A 19,664-nucleotide genomic window follows, 5' to 3' on the forward strand; every position below is an offset into this window, starting at 1 on the left:
GAGTATCTGTGCCACTGATAATCTATTTTACTTTTTCTAAACCAAAAACTTAGGTTACTATAGAGGTTACTAGGTTCTAGACCAAAAAAAAAAAAAAGGTACAAAAGATAGATTTTTAAGTTGCTTTAAGCATTAATCAAGGACTCTTAATTTTGGAATTTGTGATAGCTTAACATTATCTTAGGTAAGTTTATCATTGTACTGTGCAATCCTGTTTTACTAAGCAAATTAAGACTGCAAACACTTTTATCTGAGTTTTGTTTAATTTGCTCAAGCAAATATCTTTTAGTGAACAATAGTACCTTGACTGTTTATATCTATAGGGATGATCTAATTGCCAGTATATTATTGAAATAAGTTTTCCACTTGGAAAATTTTATTTGACAATTAGAGTTATTCTATTATTTAAGAATCTGTTTTAAAATTTATATCTTCCTCCTTCCCCCAATTTGATATAGTCAGGTTTTCACTATTTTTAGGGACTGAAAGGAAATCATAAACAAGAAATTAACTTTATGAATTCATAGTTATGATTTGTTAAGCAAAAACATTGCAGTAGCTACCATATGATATTCCAATTAAGATAAATCATAATTGTTCAGCCCTTTATTTTTTATATTTTCAAGGGAAAAAACCTCAATAAGTTGATTTGCAGTTTCTGTAAATGATGTTAAATTTTTTTTATTCCTTAGAATTGACTATTCTTTGTATCACTTATACTCTTTTTTGAAAGTGTCACCTTTTTGGGGCGCCTGGGTGGCTCAGTTGGTTGAGCGACTGCCTTCGGCTCAGGTCATGATCCTGGAGTCCCTGGATCGAGTCCCGCATCGGGCTCCCTGCTCAGCAGGGAGCCTGCCTCTGCCTCTGACCCCCCCCCCTCTCATGTGCTCTCTCTCATTCTCTCTGTCTCAAATAAATAAATAAAATCTTAAAAAAAAAAAAGTGTCACCTTTTTAAATTTATTTATTTTTACTTAAATTCAATTAACATAATGTATTACTGGTTTCAGAGGTGTAGAGGTCAGTAATTCATCAGTCTTATATAATACCCAGTGTCAGCTATTTTTTTTTTACAATATTGAAGACAATCACGTAGCAACTTCTTTGAAAAGTAAGATTAGAAGTTCTTAAAGGACTTTTAAAGGTTATCTAATTCATTCTTCTGTCTTCAGATATGATAAAAAAAAAAAAAAGTTTTTTTTAAGTCCCTTTGTTGAGAACACCCGTGCTGTCAATTCTTTTAGCACACTGACTTCATATTATCATTTTTCTCTTTAAATTCTATAACCTACCTTTCCATTCCAATTAAACTGCTCATTTGGGAACTAGCACTTGACATCTCATCAAAACTTGTGACAATTCCAAAACTGAGATCTCAAACTTGAAATTAATCATTGAATTCAATTTCTTCCACTCTCTTATTTTTGCTTATTCTTTTTAAGATTATTTATTTATTTATTTGACAGAGACACAGTGAGAGAGGGAACACAAGCAGGGGGAGTGGGAGAGGGAGAAGCAGGCTTCCCGCCGAGCAGGGAGCCCGATGCGGGGCTCAATCCCAGGACCCTGGGATCATGACCTGAGCCGAAGGCAGACGCTTAACGACTGAGCCACCCAGGCGCCCCTATTTTTGCTTATTCTGATCTTTATTCCTTATCTGTTTTGTTGGATCCCTCCTATATTTTCCTATTTTGTCAGCCTCTTTTAAGGGACTTAGCTGGTCTCCCAAGGACACTAAAATCAATTTTTCTTTAGAATCTCCAGCCTATTTTTTTCCCAACCATATCCTTCTTGCCAATCCTCATTCTTGTTAAGCTCTACTCCTCATTTGGCTGCTACTTGTAGAATAGTGTGGAAAATAAGTAAGTTTTGTTTTGATAATGTATTCCACAATGTTTATTCCTAAAGTTTCTCACCACTACACATCTATCCCAGTCTTCACACTCATTAGATGACCTTATTTCCCGTGTGAGATATCAGAAGAGTTGTCTGTATCCGTAAAGTTACTTAATTTCCTATTCACTTTTCTGTGCACTTCGGTCTGGCTCCTGTACCCGCTGAAAATCACACTCACTTAGCTCATCAGGTATTTCCATGTTGTTAAATTAGATGGACATCAATTTTGAAATTTGATTTGTCCTACACCATTTGCAGGCAATGCTTATTTTTCTAGAATGTTATAAACTACTAGATGGCAAGAGTACTTTTGCCTTTCTTTAAAAGAACATGTTGATCCCCACAAAATACTCAAATACTTTTTGTAACATTGTAAAAGACTCAAATAATATGTAACTATATTTAAAACATATAGGCCTCCTTTTCATTACTCTCCTGTCAGTTTGTAAAATTTGTTCCACAAGTAACAATGGTTTACAGTTTTGTGGAGATCTTACCAATTGCTTTTCCACACATGTCCATTTGTAAAATATATATGCATGTGTAATATATATAATTTATGTTTATAAACATTTGAAGTTCATAAATGGGCAAAGATACTTGCAAATAATATATCTGATGAGTTGATTTCCAAAATTTATTAATAAATCCTATAATTCAATAACAAAAATGATTAGAAAAAAGGAAGAGGCCCTGAAGATTCTTCAAAAAAGATGTACAGATAGCCAACAGACACATGAAAAGATGCTCAACATCACTCATTAGGGAAATGCAAATCAAAACCACAATGACATACCACCTCACACATGTCAGAAAGGCTATTATCAAAAAGACAAGAAATAACGTGTTGGCGAGGATGTGGAGAAAAAGGAACCCACCATACACTGTTTAGTAGGAATATAAATTGGTACAGCCATTGTGGAAAACAGAGTGGGGGTTCTTTAAAAAAAATAGGGGACACCCTTGTGGCTCAGTCGGTAATCGTCTGCCTTTGGCTCATGTCATGATCCCAGGATCCTGGGATTGAGTCCTGCATCAGGCTCTTTGCTCAGTGGGGAGCCTGCTTCTCCCTCTGCCTGATGCTCCCCCTGCTTATGCTCTCTCTCTCTCTGTTTCTCTGACAAATAAATAAAATCTAAAACAAACAAACAAACAAACAAATAAATAAAAATAGAACTGCCATAGGATCCAGCAGTTCTTCTCATGTATATTTATCCAAAGGAAACAAAAACACGAATTCAAAAAGATAAATGCACCCCTGTGTTCACTGCTGCATTATTTATAATAGCCAAGATATGGATACAACCTAAGTGTTCATCAGTACTTGAGTAGATAAAGATGTAGTATATATACACAATGGAATATTTCTCAGCCATAAAAAGAATGAAATCTTGCCTTTGTAACATCCATGGACCTAGAGGGATTATACTAAGTGAAACAAGTCAGAGAAAGACAAATACCATATAATTTCACTTATGTGTGGAATCTAAAAAACAAAAAACAAAGCCAGAAACAGTCTCACAGATAAAAAAAAAAAAACAAACTAGTGGTTGCTGAAAGGGAAAGGAGTGGGGTGAAATAGATGGAAGAGGTTTAAGAAGTACAAACTTCCAATATAAAATAAGTCTCACAGAGATACTAAAGTACAGTGTGCGGAATATAGTCAATAATATTATAGTAACTTTATATGATGACAGATGATAACTAGACTTATTGTGATCTCATAATGTATAAAAAACATCAAGGGGCTCCTGGCTGGCTTAGTCAGTTGGGCGCCCAAGTCTTGATTTCGACTCAGGGCATGATCTCAGGATCTCAGGCTCCATGCTCAGTGCAGTCTGTTGGTCCCTCTCCCTCCCCCTTACCCCTCTGTGCACACACTCTCTCAAATAAATATATCTTTTTAAAAAATCAAATCACTACGTTGTATACCTTATATTAATAATGTATGTCAATTATAATTCAATAAAAAATAAACCATCTACAGAATAAAATCACTCATGCCCTAAACAATAAAGAAATATTATTACATTATTAAGAGTAAAATCCAAATGTGATGTTGCTATTATTGTTCTAAAACTGGCAATGAGAATTTCAACCATCAATCTCAATAATTAAAATATTTTAAGAAAACTAGCAATAATTTTTTAAGTTGGAACATGTATTATTTTGCCAGGACTTCCATAACAAAATACCATAGATTGGATAGCTTAAACAACAAAAACTTATTTTCTCACAGTTCTGGAGACTACAAGTCTGAGACCAAGGTGTCAACAGGGATGATTTTTAGAGGTCTCTGTCCTTAACTTGTAGATGGCTTTCTTTTCTTCCCTTCCCTTTGTCTTTTTTTTAAATTTTATTTTATTATGTTATGTTAATCACCATACATTACATCATTAGTTTTTGACGTAGTGTTCCATGATTGTTTGCATATAACAGCCAGTGCTCCATTCAATATGTGCCCTCCTTAATACCCATCACCAGGCTAACCCATCCCCTCACCCCCTCCCCTCTAGAACCCTCAGTTTGTTTCTCAGAGTCCATAGTCTCTCATGGTTCATCTCCTCCTCCGATTCCCCCCCTTCATTTTTCCCTTCCTACTTTTTTTTTTTTTTTAACATATAATGTATTATTTGTTGGAGAGGTACAGGTCTGTGATTCATCAGTCTTACACAATTCACCACGCTCACCATAGCATATACCCTCCCCAATGTCTATCACCCAGCCACCCCATCCCTCCCACCCCCCCCACTCCAGCAACCCTCAGTTTGTTTCCTGCGATTAAGAATTCCTCATATCAGTGAGATCATATGATACATGTGTTTCTCTGATTGACTTATTTCACTTAGCATAATACCCTCCAGTTCCATCCACGCCATTGCAAATGGCAAGATTTCGTGTTTTGTTTTTGTTTGTTTTTGATGGCTGCATAATATTCCATTGTATATTACACCACATCTTCTTTATCCATTCATCTGTTGATGGACATCTTGGCCCTTTCCATAGTTTGGCTATTGTGGACATTGCTGCTATAAACATTGAGATGCATTGGGATGCATGTACCCCTTCGGATCCTACATTTGTATCTTCGGGGTAAATACCCAGTAGTGCAATTGCTGGGTCGTATGGTAACTCTATTTTCAACTTTTTGAGGAACCTCCATACTGTTTTCCAGAGTGGCTGCACCAACTTGCATTCAACCACCAACAGTATAGGAGGGTTCCCCTTTCTCCACATCCTTGCCAACATCTGTCGTTTCCTGACTTATTAATTTTAGCCATTCTGTCTGGTGTGAGGTGGTATCTCATTGAGGTTTTGATTTGGATTTCCCTGATGCTGAGCGATGTTGACCACTTTTTCATGCGTCTGTTGGCCATTTGGATGTCTTCTTTGGAAAAAATTTCTGTTCATGTCTTCTGCCCATTTCTTGATTGGATTATTTGTTCTTTGGGGTGTTGAGTTTGATAAGTTCTTTATAGATTTTGGATATTAGCCCTTTATCTGATATGTCATTTGCAAATATCTTCTCCCATTCTGTTGGTTGTCTTTTGGTTTTGTTGACTGTTCCTTTTGCTGTGCAAAAGCTTTTTATCTTGATGAAGTCCCAATAATTCATTTTTGCCCTTGCTTCCCTTGCCTTTGGCGATGATTCTAGGAAGAAGTTGCTGCAGCTGAGGTCGAAGAGGTTGCTGCCTGTGTTCTCCAGTAGGATTTTGATGGACTCCACACCAGAATGTGACTATATTTGGAGACAAGGTCTTTAAAGAGGTAATTAAATTAACATGAGGTCATTAGGGTGGGCCTTAATCCATACTGACTGTCTCTCAAAAAAAGACCTTCCCTTTGTCTTTATGTGGTCTCTTGTGCTTGTCTCTGTCCTTATCTCCTCCTATTAAAAGGGCGCCAGTCAGTATGGATTAAGGCCCACCCTAATGACCTCATGTTAATTTACCTCTTTAAAGACCTTGTCTCCAAATACAGTCACATTCTGAGGTTCTTGGGTTTGGTACTTCAACATAGGTATTTGGGGTATAGTGACACAACTCATCCCATAAGAGAGCATTACTATTCATTAGAAACATTTGTTAAAAATATTTCTCATAAAAACTATTGGTCACTTATTCATGCTCTTGACCTCATTTGAAAAGTGTTTAATGGAGTACAAATTTCATGTTAATGTCCTACAGATTAAATGCACTTTGAGTGAAAGTGCATCTTGAAGGAAACTGCCTATTTATTGAAGCTTTAGCAGTTCACAATTGAGTAACTTTCAGTAACTTCTGCATCGCTTGCTGAGAATGGGATAGATATCTTTACTGGTGATATAAGGCATTTTGGGATAGTGTGCATAAAGTACACTGTACATTTTAAAGTATTCACATTCTGGATGTTACCGTTACTAAAAGTGTTCCGTTGTTAGGAGTATAACAGTAGAATTGTTTTTGTAGCTCTACCTCAAACACATTTATAAAGGATTTGGATAATTAATCTATAAATTTATGTAAGGAAAAAGTATTGCAAATACAGATTTCATTTTGAAACCCAAGTTTATTGAAGTTATTATGCAGTCATCTAAAGATCGAGGAATGAAACAGATAGCCTTCTTAGCTTCTTTCCAACCATAAAATATTTTAATTACCTCAAATTTATACATTATAAACAGATACTATATTTTTAGTTACATTTGATAAACTGTAATTGCTGGAATTGCTTATCAGGGAGGCTTTAAAGTTGATAGCATCATGGTTCTAAAATAATTATACTAATAATAAAGTTGTGAGTTACCTTAAAGCATCTGGTAGTAATCTAAAACAGATTATTTCAGTACTGAATAAATAAATACCTAGGTTGTATTTCTCTTGAATGGTAAATACATAGTTTCTTGTTCTCTACCTACTGACTTTTCTTTCAATATATTCATAGTTTTATTAAGAACAGTTGAAAATCCTTTCAAATTTCTTCATCGTTCTCTGTTTTAGAAAAAAGTGCTTCCTGATTATAAATGAAAAACTTATGGAAGTAGTTTACTATTGGTATGATGGAAGGACTCATTTTTTTCCTATTTTTTCCAAATAATATTTCTTTGAAAATAATACCTCTCTTTTGTGTTGATGCATGATTTGTATACAGAAAAATGCAAAGAACATGGCGAGGGGGAGAAGAAAACCAAGAAACAGAACTCATGGTTACCAAAGGGGGGCGGGGGATGGGTAAAATAGGTGATGGGTATTAAGGAGGTACTTGTTGTGATGAGCATCCGGTGTTTTATGTAAGTATTGAATCACTAAATTCTACATCTGAAACTAATATTACATACACTGTACATTAACTGGAATTTCAATAAAAACTTGTAAGAAAAAAATGCAAAGATTAGAAATCTGTAATTGCAGATGAGTTTTGACCATGCTTTCCCAATGGAGAATTTGTGAATGCCCTTTTCCCCCTAATATGTATTTCTGATTAAGGATAAATCTGAGGGATTTCTTATGAATTAGCCAGCTAAAAAAATAAATAAAGCTTACAGATAAAAGAGAAGTGCTCTTCGTGTTTAAGGTAGGTGTACTTAATGGTATCATACTTAATAAGTGAAAGTAAATTTTCATTTTGATATTTGGAAGCTAATGTAAGTTTTGAAATCTATAAAGAAGAAGTTAGCTAATGTTTTAAAAACAGAAGCATATACAACAAAACCAGTTTATGTGTAAAAATTGGTTATGTGCATACAAGTATCCCCTTGTAATACACTGATACACAAATATATTTGTAATGCATTCATTACTAATGATGGAATACACTTGAAATCTCCTAAGAAATACATTTATCTTTTTTAATTATATCCTTGTAGTACACACTAATAACCACCAAAGGTTACTATCTGTGTTAAAAATTTTATTGGCTTTTGGGGCACCTGGGTGACTCAGTCGGTTAAGCGTCTGCCTTCAGCTCAGATCATGATCTCAGGGTCCTGAGATCAAGCCCCACATCGGGCTCCATGCCTGGCATCAGGCTCCCTGATCAGTGGAGAGCCTGCTTCTCCCTCTCCCTCTGCTTGCAGCTCCCCCTGCTTGTGCTCAAGCTTTCTCTCTCTCTCTCTCAAATAAATAAATCTTTAAAAAAATTTTTTATTGGCTTTTAAAAAAACTGTTTACTTTAGAATCATTATTTAATGAGCTCACTATAAATCTAAAACCAGTAAACTGATTTTATTAATTTTAAATAATATTCACTATAGTTGTTTAAATCATCACTCTTTTTCTCTAAGATTTATATAGATTAAAAACAACTGAGTTTAACTGTTCATTCCAGTTTGAGGAATTTTACTTCAGTTTTAGCTTCATTTGAGAAGTTAAAAAAAGGGAATTGTTAATAGATGTTCTGGGTTTTTATTTTAAATTCCTGAATTACTCTAAATATGTAGATTCTTAAAATTGTTTTACATTTTACTTTAGGGTTTTAATGTAGTTTATATTTAAATTGTTTTAAAATACACTGAAGTATTTAAAGACTGTTCTCTTTTTTAAAGTAATGTTTTGTGGGGCACCTGGGTGGCTCAGTAGATTAAGCATCCAGCTCTTGGTTTCAGATCAGGTCATGATCTCATAGGTCATGAGAATGAACCTCCCATGGGCTCTGCTGCTCAGTGGGGAGTCTGCTTGAGATTCTCTCCCTCTGCTGCTACCTCTAGTCAAGCCCTCACCCAGATTTGTTTGCTCTCTTAAATATTTTTTTAAAAATAATGTTTTCTGTTTGTATTCTATAATATATCCCTTTTCCTGAAACAGATAGGATTCTAGACTTAAAACTCAAATGAATAACACTAAAATTATAAATGACCAAGATGCAGATTAAATGTGATAGACAGTAAATATTATAATAGTTTAAGAGCCATAAATATTACCGCAAGACAAAATTCTCAGGAAAAGTTTTATTAAAAGATGGGGAATTTAAGTTTGCCTTAAAATCAAGGCAAATTTTGGTTAACCAGTAAGAATAAAGCTCATTCCTTGGTATGTATCAGGAAAAAGAGAAATGAAACAGCCTTAAGAACCCGAAGAAGTGGAAATGAGTAGAGAATATTTGGGGGCTGTGAACAGAATTTTTGCTGAAACATAATTATATATATATATATATAAGAAAAATTGTGCTTGATTTGGCTACCTCCAAACTCCTTCCCAGTAAGATCACATAAACAGTTTTGCTTCCCATTCTGTGTTAGTCTCATTGTCACATTCTACCTGTTTGAAATTCTCTCATGTCCCTAGCTTCTCTTAACATAAAATACATTGAAATACCCTGTTGGAGAAGAAAGGGAAAAATGAAGGGTGGGGGGAATCGGAGGGGGAGAGGAACCATGAGAGACTATGGACTCTGAGAAACAAACTGAGGGTTCTAGAGGGGAGGGGGTGGGGGGATGGGTTGGCCTGGTGATGGGTATTAAAGAGGGCATGTACTGAATGGAGCACTGGGTGTTATATGCAAACAATGAATCATGGAACACTACATCAAAAACTAATGAAGTACTATATGGTGACTAACATAACAAAACAAAACAAAACAAAAACCCTGTTTGCAGTTAACCCGTCTTTGGAGTCTTTTTTCTTCCATTTCAGCATTCAGTAATTTTGCCTTTTATATTTCTCTAAAAGTCATTGTACACATAAGTAAATTGATAACCAAAAGATAAGAGTCCTTACCAAATGCCATGCAACTTAAAAGCTACTTTTACTAATTTACGATGTCTAATCCTATAGTATTTCTCAATAAGAAAGATACTGTTATTATCCCCATTTACAAAGGCAACTCAAGCACAGATTCGAATCTTGGTCTACTAAATGTACAGTGTTAAGCACAGTGCTCTCACTCTCTTTTGCCTTTATGCTTAGATATTTATGCACATATGGTATATTTCCTTTTGAGAAAAAACACCATGTTTTCTATTTACTTGTTTTTCTCATTTTATGAAGTGCAGTATCTCTTACTCCTAAGTACTGAATAGGTATTTGTTGTATTGATTGATTGACACAAAAGTATCTAGCTTATATTGGCAAGGCCTCTCAGCAACTTTAAATTTTCTAAAGTTTGTGAGGAGTAGACTGATCAAAGTGATTTGGGATGATTTAGCTAGAAGTGAGAGATTAGAGAGTAAAGATTAGGAAACCATAATCCAAGCATGATATGATAAGCATTCACACAGAATCAGTTGTGTCAAACTAATAGAAAAATGGCAAGTATAGAATAGAAAGTGTTCACTGGCTTTGTGATTAATGTAGGCACAGATGTCAAAGTTGAAAATGAGATCAGAAGAATGCCTGTATTATTGAGAGAAGCATGAAATTCTGGCAGAGAAATTAATTTGTTTGGAGAATACTGACTTTGAGAATATTTTAAAGTGTTAAGGATATTCAAGTGGGATATTCAAATAAATATACACAACTAATAGTATGATTTGAAAATACAGACCTGGCTGAGAAGGGGTCTTTCATACAGCAGAACTGTTTGATTGAAAAGTATGCAGCATTCAAGAGAGAAAACAGAATAGAGAATAGAACTTCATGGGCAAATGTTAACATTTCTCTTTTTTTTTTAATATTTTATTTTTTATTTCATTTTTTTAATCTTATTTATTTATTTGAGAGAGAGAGAGTGAGAGAGAGAGCCCAAGAGGGGGTAGGGTCAGAGGGAGTAGCAGACTCCCCACAGAGCAGGGAGCCAGACATGGGGCTTGATCCCGGGACTTGGGCGCCTGGGTGGCTCAGTTGGTTAAGCGACTGCCTTTGGCTCAGGTCATGATCCCGGAGTCCTGGGATCGAGTCCCACGTCAGGCTCCCTGCTCGGCAGGGAGTCTGCTGCTTCCTCTGACCCTACCCCCTCTTGGGCTCTCTCTCTCACTCTCTCTCAAATAAATAAGATAAAAAAAATAAAATAAAAATAAAATATTAAATATGGGTCTAATATCTGAATCCTTATCAGTCTCATTTTCATTTCTTAAACAGGTTTCATTTATCATACTTTTGTACTATATTTCATATCAGATGTCAAGATAGAGTCTCTGATGTCAAAGATTTAGAGGCAGTGATTTCCTAGTTTCATTCATCAAAGTGCAGTGGTCCTAGATGTATGGAGAAAATGGATGACACTGGACTTTTAAAGCAATTGGCAAACTTCAGAGAACGTGTCATTATTAAGACAATATAAGTTTCAAGGATATAACTAAAGCTTTCTGAAGAACTAGGCTAGAAAAACTGCCATAGCAGATAGTTCAGCATGATGTAATGGGACTCGACTCAGCAATATTTTGCTCATATTGCAATCAGTGAGGCAGCAACATGAATAAATACAAAGTACAAATAATGTTCAGAGGATGATTTAACAGATATGCTAAAAGATTCATTATTAAGGAATAATTGCCTGGCCACCCAGGGCATTTGTCATCTACATGAATATGCTTATGTGTATAGAATTACCAAAGAATTATCTATCACGTGAGTACTAAGAGTAGAGAGGTAGACCTCCATTTTCATAGACACATGAAAAAAAGAAGAGAAATGTAAGAATCTGTGCTTCAAAAGAGTGATTCTGGTTTATTTTTTGTTTAAATGCCTTTTATAGACTTTGCTTGATAATATCTTTTTTATCACCTTATAGCTTCATAGGTAACAAAAAATGATCTGTACCAGGAAAGTGAATTACAGAGGTATTAAAAGGCATTCCTAGGGGGAAATCATTCAGTTTGTTGGCAAAACTGGACTAGGGTACAGAGAAGCTCTGTTCCTAACGCGTGTCTTAGACCAGTCACAGGTGTAAAATATTTGGTGATATAAAATAACTGATTTTATTTTTAAACACAGACTGATGTAAAATTTAAGCTACATTAGTTGTTCTGTTGTTGTTATTGTTCTTGCATTTTGGATTACTTTTATAATAACAACTTGGGAGTATTAAACTACCTTAATGGCTGCTTATTTTTGAGGATAAAGAAAAAAAACATACATTTTTATTATACTTTTCATATATACCTGATATGACAGAACTACCAAAGCTTTCACATTGTAGATTTACATATTCAGTATATCTCACATTAAAAGCTATTCAGTTGGATTTTAAAATGCTGAACATAACTTCTTTTGAACATTTTACTTAGTTACAAAAGAAAATTCTATGAGAGTAATTACACTATGCCTTTCAAGTTTTCTTTTGTTACTCAATGAAATGAAAACTGTAATACGGCTAGAAAATGTGTTAACAAAATATTACTAAAATTACTTAGAAGGTGAGTCATAGGGCCTTTTAAATTTTTGCCGTACGCTTGGAAAAAACAGTCTCATTATGTTATAGTTTTATTCTCTCAACATTTTGAAAGTACAAATGAGATCTTTATCTCATTGGTCATATTACCAGTTCTGTTCAGAAAGTTAAAGACACCTCTCCAAACATAGTTTATCCCCAGTTTCTCTCACTAGTGTCTGAGGCTTAGGGTTGTACTTCTAACCCTAAGTTTTCCAGCCCTGCACTCTATGTTCTCATTGGTTGACCTTCTAGGAAGGGGCAATTATAATGAACTGTTTCACAGAATATTCTGTTTAGGATTTCCTTAGTAATGGATTGATTGAAAAAATTTTTTTGTTCTGTTTTGTTGTTACCAGCCCTGCCCCCTTGCAATACAGGAATTACCAGTCAATAAGACTGGTAAATTCAGGTAAATTTAGCTCATGAGAGAGATTTCTCTACTTTACTATCAGGGCTCATAACTTTTTGTGGAGAAGGGTTTGAATTGGACCAACCACACCCTTTCTAGCCTGGGGTCACAGTTATTCTAAAACTGTTAGTTCCTCTTAGGTCCCCAGTTAGGAGCTGCTAGCCCACCATTTGGTTCTGCCATTTCCAATATGCTCAGTTTCCGCTTCTTGGTAACTTACCCTGTGTTTTGTAGTGTTCTAGAAAATATCTCATAATACTGGACAGGATGACTGAAATTTGAATTTTCAGACTTGTGATAATATCTGTCACTCACTGTTTGACAAACATCATGTAGTTTTTCTGTTGCTTGGGGCTGATTTGCAGCCAGCACTCTTTTTATAGGCTTGCATCCATAGAGCTAAATGCCTACATTTGAAATAACAATTATTTATTATTTATAAAAACAAAAACTCCTCCTACTAATAAGGTGTTTTCTCTAGATATGTAGCAGTTCTTTTATTATAAAAAAAAAAAGACAACCAAAAAACCCAACTTCTTACAATAAGATGTTTTCTCTCAATATGTAGCAATTCTTTTATTACTTAAAGAAAACCAAACTTACTAGTAAGACTTTTTTTCTCAGCAAGTAGCCTTTCTGACAACTTTCAAAGGATTACACATTCCCTTCTTCCTATACAGCCTCTTACAAAATATAGATGTGTAGAAATGGCTTTCAGCTCATGAACGGTGCAAATTTCTGGTACAACCACAGACCTATTGCATTATAATCTCCACATATGATGTCTGAGAATCTGTTTTATTAAACAAATATCCCAGGTGAATGTCATGCACACACATTTTGAGAATCACTGACCTAGGTTAACTGGTCAACCTTTTTGATCTTCAACTATAATAAGAAAAACTGAAGAAATCCTTTTTGGAATATGGCTGGGGCAGGTAAGGGTTTCATACTCCACAACTGGTCATGCATTAAGTTCAACTGGAATAGGGCTTAAAGACGCCCTAAAATTTCAGTTAAAGGGAGAGTGGTAGCTTATTGCTAACAGCTGACCAGTGAAATACTTGGAGAGGCAGACAGATTTATTAGTCTTCATGAAGAACTGTTTTAGGTCTATTGTAATTATTTAGTAAGCCAAATATTTAATGAAGTACTTAGGAATCTCAAGCCTGAGTTACGTGCACCCTCTGGAGAAATCAAACACAGTGGCATTCTTTGCACCTAGATGTAAGATAATACCTATTTATAGCTCTTCTTTCAGTCAAATCCAGGAGGACCCAGCCTAGCTTTTTATGATCGATATCACATCTGCCATTTAGTGTAGCAGCCTAGCAAAAACTGGTGCTACCTTAGGAAAATTGATGTAGGATGATGAATAAAAAGACAGCCCCTGAGGAAGAGGCTAGAAATGTGTAACTATCAAAAAATAGAGAAATCTTTTATAAGAATGTCAGAGTGATAAGTACCTTGGGATTTCAACTTGTTTTGTGCAGTAACAGTGGTGACCCAGCATACTTCCTTTTGCCATTAGCTAAACAGAAGCTTGTCTGCCTTCCTACCCTCTTCTTTCTCTCACACTTTGTTTTTACTAGAGACCCAATTAATTGGTTCCATGTTAAGCAGGCATCATGCAGGGGAAGACCATAGGATGCCTTTAAGTATTTCTATTAATTTTAACACTAAATAAGATAGTGTATTTTAACATTTTAAAAGACTCCTTTCCTGGACATTAGAATTCCGAGGAAGAAACTGAAAAGGAAATACTAAAGATTATTCCATTTTAGTATCCTGTGTACTTTAGCACACAAAGGAGACTCAGGACGAGGATGTCATTACTGCAGTCCTACTACCATATGTATTTTGAAATACCATCTTATTCCCTTAGAATTACATACTAAAACAATGATCGAGGGGCACCTGGGTGGCTCAGTCGTTAAGTGTCTGCCTTCGGCTCAGGTCATGGTCCCAGGGTCCTGGGATCGAGCCCTGCATTGGGCTCCCTGCTCAGCAGGAAGCCTGCTTCTCCCTCTCCCACTCCCCCTGCTTGTGTTCCCTCTCTCACTGTCTCTGTCAAATAAATAAATAAAATCTTTAAAAAAATAAAAATAAATTAAAAAATGATCGATTCTGTCATATACAAAAAATGGATCCCTCATTCTACATAGGCTTCGATCAGGAAAGCAGCGGTTCTTCTAGTGGCAACTCTTAAATAGCCAAGATTAATTTCAAAGACAAAAATTTTAAAGTAGTGAGGCAATTCTTTTGACTTCTTGGAAGTGCTGTCAAAGAAAATACAGTATTTTCATTCCACTTATTTTATGTTGATAATAAACTGTGTTTCCTTTTCTTACTAATGCAGTATTTCTTTTGCAAAGAGTAAGAATCATACACTAGACAATTGAGAGTCTATCACTTAAAAGATTATCTTAAATTTTATGTGTCTGTTGTCCTTGTACTAGGAGTAAGGGACTGAAAAAGTCTAAAAGGATTCACATAAGTAATTTTTTGCAATATGTACAAAAAGGGGGAAAGGAAGTGGACAGAAAGGAAATTTACATGTCATTTGAGTCAAAATACATGAAAAAATTAGAAAAAATTCACGTAGTTGCTAAAAGATAATCCCAGCAGTGTTTCTTCTAGCAGTTGACAAGTTCTCGGTTCATTATGCAATCATGTATTTTAAAATGAAAGATGGGACCAAAAGCACTTTTGTGGATTTGACCTTGAACTGAGACAGATTGCCATTTGGGTTAACACCCAACAATATCCAATCTTCACTTCATGCATTTGCCATTTTCTTGGTGTTATTAACGTTCTTTTAAAATAAATTACATTTTTAAAAATGATCAAAATTCAAAACCACTTCTATCTCTCTGGAATTGGTTTAAGTACACTTTTGTTTTTTTCCCCAACAAGACACTTATGCCAAAACAGATAGATACGAATATATATCTTATCAATGAATAAGGGAGAAACAACTAATTTGAATCCTATGCATTAGTGTCTTCAAAAAAGTTATTTCTTGGCTTATATAGGTGAGTGAACAACTTTTTATATTCTGCTTATGTTAATATTTCGTTTTGCTCCAAAGCCCATTTAACTACAAAGTCTGTGTTCAGGTTCATCAAAGAAGTTGGTTGTTTAGATCTTGCTTTTGCTCCAAGACAGGTAATTTTAATATCAGCTTGGAAGTTTAAAAAATAATTATTCACTGACAGGGAGAATTTAACCCAGACATATTCTACTGTTAATTGACTACCAATAGACATAAAATCAATAGCCATTATGTTCATCTGTGAGTCACATGCCTAAGTAAAATGTTGAAATTCACTTGAATTTTAGGCAACTAATGGTAATAATAATGATAACTTATCAACGGCATACTGGGTTTTAGGCCTGATACTAAGTATTTCACATGTATTAGCTAATTCACTTCTCACATTTTGTTTTTTTCAACTGGAAACACATTTTGTTTTGAACAATTTGAGGCTTAGAATAATTTTGCTCAAGGTCACACTTGTGGCAGGTCCAGGATAGGAATTCCAACTCAGGCATTTGGATTGAAATGTATTTTATAAACTACCATACTATCCTGTTTTCTTGATATAATCAATTTCAGTTTCTTTCTTTTTCAGATTAGGAAACTGAGACCCAAATGATGGAATTGACTGAGCTTAACAACTAGTTTCTTAAATTGAATGGAGTTTATCAGCACTAGAAACCAAGACTCCTGACTCTAAGTTCACTTTTCATTACAATTACTTCCTTCTCAGACAACAAACTGTTGGTCCACACGAGCCAGTTATTTTCAGAATATTTAAGTGTATAAAAGGACCCCTTACTGATTACTCAGTACCAACACAATTTTAAAACAATATTGAAAAAGCAGAGCAGAATGACAGATACCATTTTCCCAAGAATTTAGGATTAAGTTAAATGGAATGAGGTTCCTTTTTTCTACTGACCTATACTATATTTAGCTTAATTTCTATTTCCTTTTCTGATACTCTTCTAAAAGAGGTATTAGAACCATTATATTAAACAAAACATAACTATTTTTTATTTTCAAGGATGTTACTTGAAATTAAAAGTGTTATTCATATATATTATTTATATTATGCTATGCAAAATTCAAATCCTCTAATTTTTCTTCTTAATAAAATTGGCCTTTAGGTGGTATCATGATAAGGAACTTTCTGATAAAATTTTTATGAGCCAGTCTTTCATTTGATTTTGATTTATATGCTCTATAAATAAGTGTTCAATGGACTGGTCAAGAGAAGAATATTTTTATGGTTTGTTAAAACATTTTATCTCCATGGAAAAAAAATAGATATGTATCAAGTATGTGAGACCATGCAGATTTCCTTCTTGCCCATTCATCATTCTGTAAATGTGTTGTGTGTATATACTTAGGATGAAATTACCATTAGTTACTAATACTTATCAGAATTGGTAAAAATAAGAAAGGGAAAAGATGTTAATCATGCTAAAGCTACAAAGGAATTTATTAGTTGTTATTTCTTTCAAAGGATTTTGAAAGTTGTGCATTAAATACAATATTTTAAGACCAACTTAAAAATCAAGCATTAGTTCATTTTAATTGGATTAAGTCATTGCTTTGGGTGGCCCCATAAATTAAAGATAACTATTTCTAAGGTCAACGCCCAAGCCTTTGGCATGTTTGTGCTTATATATTTCTTTATTATTTGTGTTTGTATTCTTGTGTTTGCTCTTACGGCTTTTATTGTGTGCCAATAATCTTTCTGTTTACTTTGGTAGACAAATAGTGTTCTCACAGTTTGAATGTGTGAGTCATGAAAACATAGTTTTGCGGGGGGGCTTGGTTGTTTTCTGTTTCGTTATGCTGGCTCCCCATTGCCTAAATTAATACCTGGTAATAAAAATTGCTCAGTAAAAATTTATCAGATGAATTCTACTTTATTAAATCCTGAAATCTTTCAGGGTATGTGGTCTTAAAGTGATTTCAATGACTAAAGAGATGGATAAAAGTCAAATTTTTTTTTGATAAGTTCCTATCATCTTTTTAAAATATCAGTTCAACAAACTAAATTCACCTGTGTAAATAAAATAATTTCTGAATGGTATTTAAGCATGTGTGTCTAATGTTTGAAAGATACAAATAGTTTAGAATAGAGACTAAGATGATTTGTCCTTGATTATTTTTGACTATGTACTACAAAGAAAGCCAGATGCTGTGCTAATTACTTACCATGACATTATTTTACTTAATTTTCAGGGCAGTATTTTGAGGAATATCTTCCTAGTCCATTGAAAGATATGAGGTTAAGTAATTTGTTCAGGGAAACACAGCAAGTAGCAGATTAAGGACTTTCTCCAAGCCTTTACTCTTAAAAAGATAAAAATCTTTTTTAAGATTTTATTTATTTATTTGCAAGAGAGACAATGAGAGACAGAGAGCATGAGAGGGAGGAGGGTCAGAGAGAGAAGCAGACTCCCCGCCGAGCAGGGAGCCCGATGCGGGACTCGATCCTGGGACTCCTGGATCATGACCTGAGCCGAAGGCAGTTGTTTAACCAACTGAGCCACCCAGGTGCCCCAGCCCACAAGTATTCTAGATCGGGTATAGTGAAGTAAGTCTCTAAGAACCAACTTTAGATTTTTTTTTAGTCTTAACTATTTTTTAATTGGAGATATGTAGATTCTTTGGAATTGTGATTAGAAGCAGATAACAGATTATATCATATAATATTTTTCTCACACATTCAAGAATTGAAGGATTCTGAGTTAGGCTAATGATAGTTTCTCATTAGTTTTAGCAGGATTAATTTGGCTGGCAAATAGACTTTAGGGCAGAGGCAGGGAGAAGAAAGGAGGATATTGCAATAATCTAGGCAAGAGATGGTGACTGCTTAGACCAGACAGTAAGTCTGACCTTGATCCTTGAGCACTTGGGATTTTTTTGTTTGTTTTTTTGTTTTTTTTTAAGATTTATTTTAGAGTGTGAGCCAGGGGAAGGGCAGAGGGAGAGAGAGAGAAAGAAACAGACTCCCCGCTGAGCATTGAGCCTGGGGCTCAATCACACAACCCTGAGATCATGACCTGAGCTGAAATCAAGAGTTGGACAATTAACTGAGTCACCCAGGCACCCCCCGTGGGCACTTTTGCCAGTGCTTCCTGGAAATAGTTACAACTGGTTGAATTTGGAATGGATTTTTAAAGTAGAGTCAGTGGTATTTTCTGAATGATTAGAGATAGAAGAAGAGAGGAGGGAGGAGAGAAGAATAGACTAAGATGATTCCAAGGTTTTGGTTTAAACACCTGGAAAAATTATGTTGCCAATTCTGGGATAGAATCAAAACTTTGGTTTGGACCACTTTAAGTTTTAGACTTTCAAGTGGAGTATGTTAGTGAAAATTATTAGACTACCAAGTCTCTTTTAGTCAGTTTGCTTGAAGCTGGGCTTAAAGAACATACCTAAACATATCTTTGGATAAGGCAGCAGCCCTATGAATTACTGATATTAGAGATAGAAACAAAGACCGTTTAGGTCAGAGTAGAAAAAACAGCCTTTAAATGAAAATACCAAGACACAATTTATGAAAAAACATAGAAGACTTTATATACTTCAAAAAGATACAGAAATCATCTAATTCAGTTCCCGATTTTATAGATGAACAGATATTGAGTTTCTGAGAAATTTGGTGACATGTCCAGTATTAAGGCCAAGAAGGAATAATTTTCTGATTCCTAGTTACCCTTTGTAAGAGCATACTTCAGGTATGCTTTCATCTGTATTTATTGTCAAAAATAAAAACAACCTCTCAAATGATAACTATGCTTCAAATGTGGTAAAAAATTTGAGGACATTGATTTATATCATAGATGTTATTTTTTTCTCCAAACTTTTTTTTTTGATAATCAGATAACCTAGAAAAGGATTTGTATTTAAAGCACCTGCATAGCAGTTAATTTTTGTAAGAAGTTAACAGCAGAAATAATGGAAGTCAGTTTTTTAAGCAGTAAAATATCCTAGATTGAGATTTGTGTCATATTTTCTGTAATTGATTGGCATCGGCTATTAATAGATC

At 34.7% G+C, this 19,664-nt stretch overlaps 1 protein-coding gene across 8 annotated transcripts in view; it reads left to right on the top strand.

Annotated features, from left to right (window-relative positions):
• TUSC3 (tumor suppressor candidate 3) overlaps nt 1–19,664 on the top strand; it is a 248,098-nt gene that overhangs the window by 195,916 nt on the left and 32,518 nt on the right. Inside the window, exon 7 of one of the 8 annotated variants that reach the window (XR_010409714.1) lies at nt 5,551–5,663. The exons of the other annotated variants lie outside the window; for them this stretch is intronic. The gene's annotated coding sequence lies outside the window, so the exon portion shown is untranslated. The remainder of the gene's footprint in view (nt 1–5,550; nt 5,664–19,664) is intronic. 8 annotated transcript variants of the gene reach the window in all.

This window comes from Mirounga angustirostris, unplaced genomic scaffold (assembly GCF_029215605.1).
Source record: "Mirounga angustirostris isolate CCGP_5_RB_7025 unplaced genomic scaffold, mMirAng1.0.hap1 SCAF_2, whole genome shotgun sequence".
Taxonomy (NCBI): Eukaryota; Metazoa; Chordata; class Mammalia; order Carnivora; family Phocidae; genus Mirounga; species Mirounga angustirostris.